This window comes from Crocodylus porosus, unplaced genomic scaffold (assembly GCF_001723895.1).
Source record: "Crocodylus porosus isolate Cpor-Errol unplaced genomic scaffold, CroPor_comp1, whole genome shotgun sequence".
Classification (NCBI taxonomy): domain Eukaryota; kingdom Metazoa; phylum Chordata; order Crocodylia; family Crocodylidae; genus Crocodylus; species Crocodylus porosus.
In genome coordinates this window covers 23,142,659-23,148,634 of record NW_017728909.1, presented here as the reverse complement: position 1 = coordinate 23,148,634, position 5,976 = coordinate 23,142,659, and the positions used below count along the sequence as shown (strand labels likewise).

General features: G+C 41.3%; 1 long non-coding RNA gene across 1 annotated transcript; it reads right to left on the bottom strand.

Moving 5' to 3' along the window:
* Positions 1 to 110: 110 nt before the first annotated feature.
* On the bottom strand, positions 111 to 5,535 carry LOC109307811. The gene is made up of 3 exons (XR_002100367.1): positions 5,522 to 5,535; positions 3,363 to 3,364; positions 111 to 704 (listed from the first exon to the last, which is right to left on the bottom strand). It is a non-coding gene; the product is annotated as an uncharacterized LOC109307811 (long non-coding RNA).
* Positions 5,536 to 5,976: the final 441 nt, after the last annotated feature.

The following is a 5,976-nucleotide window of genomic DNA, read 5'->3' as shown; positions in this document are numbered from 1 at the left end:
GGTATAGCCCTCTATACCCGTGGTCCAGTCATGGGTGGAGTCCCACCAGGTCTCCGTTATCCCAATGACGTCATAATTCTTTGCACTGAATGTGGTAGTTTAATTTAGAAAATTGGACATTCAAAACTCTCACCAATTTGGAAATAAAAGACTTTTTAGGCTTTCCCCTGTGTCTTTAGAAGGTGGCTTTTCTGAGTAGGTGGATGGGAAAGACAGGCTGGGTTTGGAGGACTCTTCTGTACTACGTGTATTGAGCTCTGCTTAAGAACCAGAGATATGTTCCCCTGCTTTAGGCTGTTATTCCCAATTCTCTGCCTAAGAAGCTTGCGGGTAAATGGTTTTGTTTGAAGAAGAGATTGGGGAGAACAGAGGTCTTCCTGGTCCAGAGTCTAGAGAAGAAAGATGTGAGTGACTGGAACAGGTGAGCAAGAAGAAAGGGTAGCTTTCAGATGTGTAGGCAAAGAAAAAACACTCTTTTGAAGAAGGAAAGAAGTAGTGATGAGTGGCATACAGCAGTCGTTTTCAACCTTTTTAAATTTGTGGACCCCTAAAAAAAAAAAAAGTGAATGGAGGTGCCAGACCCCTTTGAATCGTAAATGTGGGTATTCACTTGCTTTTGGTTGATCGTAATCATTTTTGTGGACCACTTGGACATAGTCTGTGGACTCCCAGGGGTCTGCAGGCCACAGGTCGAAAACCACCGCCTAGAGAAAAAAAGGATTAGGCACTTTTCTCTCTTGCCCCTCTCTTTCTGTGCCTTCATATAATGCAATATAGTTCTTTTTTTTTTTTTCCTTTGACTTGCACTCCTGGCTGTCTTGCCTCTCTACCCATGTTTTAGATTATTTTTCCACTTTCATGTGGATGCATAGTCCTAATGCTGCCTCCCAGTCATAGCTTTCCTCTTCCTCTGAGACCAAAGGTATTCCTTCTTTCAACTTTTCTCTTATTTACCCTTGATTGATTGATTGATATACCATCTGGCTTGGGCTTGCACCTACCCCTGGCTTTGTTTTTTCTCTTGATTATCTCTGAGCTAATGCTCCAAGGAGTATTCCTTTCCTTCATATTTCTCTTTCAAAGCCCCGTTGCCTTCCTGTGCCTTGATCTGCATGACCTGTTTTCTTCTAGGGATTCGTCATTTTTTTTAAACCTAAAAATATTGCACTTATTTATTATAGAGTGACTTAAGGGGCTTATAGCTTATGGTTCCCACATCTAAGTACTTTTTCATGCTCTTTTTGTGTCTGTCGTCTTTACAATAGGTGAGCTCTGAGTCAGAGGTTATGAGTGGGGGCTATTGATATCAAGTGCTCTGGAAAAGGTATCATGCTGCATCAATATTTAATAACTGGCATGAGAGATTGATTGTAGCCCCTTGTCTGGAATGATTGCCGCCTCAGTGAAATTTACGAAGGATTATTATGCTTGCGTTGCAGCAATCACCGGTCTGACCCAACTTCTAGATCTTACTTGCCTTCTGACCCAGCTGGGTCTGAACAGGTCTCTAGATGCAGCCTGGCTCTGACTCTTCGGCAGCCAAAGTTCTCTAGACTAGATGCTGGTGCTCCTCTTCCTGGTGGAAAGCATGGGAGCCCATAAACCTCTTGATAAGGACGTCTCAAGTTGAGGAGCAGGAGGTCTGCTTTGGGATCCACCTATCATCAGCCAGTGGAGAGAGATCTCAGGTGTAGTTTGTCTTCTCTAAACATGGAAATAGGAGGAAAGAGAATTATTTCTCTATTGGCAGAGGAAGGAGATGTGATTCCATGCATTTTTGTTTTACCTTAACCCTGCCCACAAAAATGGATGCAGATTTGTGTCGGTGCTTTCTATGTGTGACTTATTCATAAAAGGTTCAGGCTATAGACTGAAGTAACAATGTATTGCTATTGAGTGATACCAGTATAAACGGTTGCAATGTAACTGCTACAACCGCAGGCTTTTTAGTAACGCAAGTGTTGGCAAAGTAAAGTTCAAATCAGAGGTAAAGTTACAGCAGTTTAGTTAACCAGTATCACCAGATTGTGCAGATTTAACAGTTACATTGTAGCAGCTGTTTCACTCTTGGGTGTCAATTCTCACCCCCTTTTAACCACTTTAATAGGGGAGGAAATTTTCCCCTGAAAACACCATACAACACAGGTATCAGTTCCCCTTTAGGCAAGAGTGTGTGTGCGCAAGCATCCATGCACTGGAATTTGTTTGAATAAAATGGGCAGGAGATAATTTTGAATAGCAACTGATGGCTGCTTGTGGATACTTTGCAAACAGGAAATGGAGATATGTTCTTGTACTGCTGAGAGTTTGTCTGACATTAGGAGCTATCTATTTATGGCTTCTTTTCTGATAGCCTGTTCTAAATTTATTTATATTTTTGCTTGATATAAAACTGGCATTCAGTGAAATATATATAGAGTCACTTCTGCTGTCTTACAGAGAGAGAATAGTGCATGTAGTACTTATATTTATACACTTAAAATTAGTCTCCTGACCACATAGTTTTTGGGTTTTTTCCTTGAGGGAAAAGGCATGGGCTCACTCTGGTTATATCAGCATATACAAGGTTTTGGGTCCCATTCCCTTCACCCCCACAAACACCCTGCCCTGCTGTAACTGCAGAATACAAAGACCTTCCAGTGAAGGACATACTTGACTTGCGATTAGGAAAACGGCAGCACCACAAGGGTTACAGATTTGTGAACAGCAGAAATGTCTGTGGCACTTGTTAACCAATGTCATCCACTTTTTCTGTGCAGCAGAGGAAAGAGACTGGCAGGAGTTGTCAAGTGGGCCTCATTATTATAGTTGTAATTGAAGTGCATCTTTAGGAGAGGGTTGCTCAGATGGAGACAACATATAAGGGTAGGTTAGTGACTATCCTGCTCTCAACGGTTTCTTCAGGTTTTGTTCATCAACTATATGGAAAAGAGCTAAAAAATGAGTGTTCACCTTTTGGGGTTACGGTAATTAATGGAATCAGTTGTACCCTGCATTCTTTGTTGTACTCCAAATGAATCTGTGAACCCAGCTCAGCTCTCCAAATGTCTCTGTCTCTCAAAATTTGCAAATATGCCACTTGAAGATTTCAGGAGATGTACTGAGGTATTATGGCAGGGAAAATTGAGACAACTGTCAAGGCTAAGCCTTGTCAGGGCTGCCTCTGATGCTACTCTCCCTGTAGCCTTGCAAAAAGCACTGAAAGCCCCACGTGACCATGTCTGGAAGCATAAGTGGCTTCCTGCATTCAGCTTATGCCACATGGGCGTAGATGAAGAGAGAGAGAGAGCAAGGATACTGCAGATTTTCCATTATCAAAGGAGACAGTCTATAGTAAATATATTCATGGCTTGGGCTGTTACTCCTAACAGCCCAAGTAACTGCCTAAGCTATGAACAACTTTCCAACTCTACAAGTTAAAAGAATAACAGAGAGGGGGAAATGTTCTGCTCTTAGCTTGTGTGCATTAGAGCAGAGAAGGCCAGCAAAATGGTTTTTCTTGTCCTAAACGCTCAGAATCACTGCAACTGCAGAAAAATCGTTCGGTTATTTCAACAAGTTGCTCCAGGGATACTGCTCAAAATGTTCAGTTACCAATTGCATTGATGGACCACCCAGGAAGCCATCAAAAAGGCAAGGGTGTGAAACGTAATTTGTAAGAAAACTTTCTTACCATACTGATGAAGAGTACGTAAAACGCACTAAGCAGCTCTCAGCCGAATGCTGAACCACAAACTGCTTACCATATTAATTTGTCATGTGGGGTTTAAGCACTTATGAAAGGAAGGCTCTAAATTCCTTTACTGGGGTCTTCAAGTGTTGGTTTTTTGATATTACCGTAAACTTTTGGAGGCCAGTGGGTTCTGTTCCTGAAGCTCTCTGACGCTGTAGATCTAGTGGCTGCCTTGAAGAGAAGATCTTACTATGAACAATATTAGGCAAAGCAAGGGAAATAATTTATCTTGTTGGGCAAATATGACCTTTCAGTACATTTCTAGGAAATGCCAAATTTACATAGCATCTTTGCAAGTCTTTTCAAAGGGTTTTACATATTTTTGCATCAATTGGCCTTCCATCACAATGGAAAGGGAAAATAAACTACTAATATATATACCTAATTTTTAGGAATGAATGCATCCAGCACTTTATTTTTTTGTAATGGTTCTCTTAACCCAGCTGGTTAAGAGAATCCTCTCTCATTTGTCCTCTCTCATTTCTACTATACCCACCAATGTTATTCCTGAGCACATCTTTTTTGTTCCATTTGGAACTACCTGGCTTTTTCTGGCAGTTTCTCATCCAAGGCCAGTAAGCAAGATGCAACATACATATGACCTACCTCTGGAGGAGAGCAAGGTTAGCATCACTTCAAAATTGAACAGTCATTGCTTCTTAGAAATAACCAGCTTGCAATATTGCTCTGTAAATAGAAAGATTAACAGAGATAATGTATATTAAAAAAAAGAAAAAGAAAAGAATCTTAAAATCAAACCCAAGTATAGTCTCAGTGTGATAAGTAGCTGTTCTTTACTAACAACTGTGGTCACAATATATGAGTATATGTATTTTAGTTATGCAGTTAAAAATCATGCAGTCATTTTGATTTGCTTGGGGATTAAAAATAGTGTCTCCCCCAGCTGTCCATTTTGGCTCTGAGTCAGTTTTTTGAAGCTGCCTTAATGAAGAGCAATAAAATCTTGAGAGAGAAGTAAAGTTTCAAGGCCAATTTTGTACAGCAGAGTCATTGAGATACAGTTGCTACTAGGAGATGGGAGGCTCTTAAGAGTTGTGATGTGTATGCTGGGGTGTGGGTCTGGACTCACTGAAGGTGGAAAGGAGAACTGGATAAGAAACGAAGGGTTGGAGTAGCAGTGTTAAAACCCAAAGACCTGATTTTCAAAGATGCTGAACAGCTCTTGCCCACTGAAATCTGTAGGATCTACAAGGGCCCAGTGCCTTTGAGAATCAACCCATCGTTTCTTAGTGTCTTTCTGTTTGGCTTTTTTGTATAGGGACAGCTTTAATTATAGCATGTCATGACCATTTATAGGAAAATAGGACTGGGAGGGACTTCCAGTAGGCCATTAAGTCCAGTTGCCTACATTTGTGGGCACTTATTAATCAAAGGAAATCCCCAAAATCTTTACTTCAAATCCTTCCTATGACTATAAGGAACAAAACCCAAAGCACAAAAACACTCATTTATATACAAATTGCTCAGCCTGGTACCACCCTGGCACATCATGGAATTGTGATCTCGTCCCAAGCTGTCTCTTCCTCATCTTCTTTCACTGCCCAGTACAGCCAGTATGCTATCTCCTTAGTTATGTGTTTTGATATTAAATTCAGTTTATATTATGTTACTTATCAATTTTCCATGGCTGGTGCACTGACAGCACATAACTGTCCAGCACACAAAGATCCTTTGGGACAGACTGTTTCCATAGCTGGATAAGGCACAATTGGGACCACCAAGCCTAAAGAAGTTTCAGGAGACAATTTGCATTTTTGCAGTTGATACTACTTCTTACCAGCATTCAAAATATTTCACTTCTTTTCTTCCAGTGGAAACTATGACTTATTTTTGGAAATGTGGTGTGAGTTTTTTTCTTGTCTCTGCCACCAGCAACACTTGATAGCAAATACTAAGGGTGTGCGAAGCGGGCCGTGTTCGATTTGGAATCAGCCCAAATTGGGAACAGTGATTTGATTCATTAATTTGGATCACTGTCCCCGATTTGATTCGGCTGAATCTGAATCTGAAGATTAGACGCTGATTTGGAGAATAGGCATAGCTTTAAATGTTTTTTCTGTATACCTCAAGGTACCAGGCATGGCTCATGAGCACTGCAAAGCTGGGGCAGATGAAGCATCCCACAGGAGCATGGGGGGGGGGCCTCCTGCATGCTCAGCTGTGAACCTAGAAGTGGACTGGAAGCAGTTTCCCTGGGTCCACTGGGAAGCACGTGGGGGGGC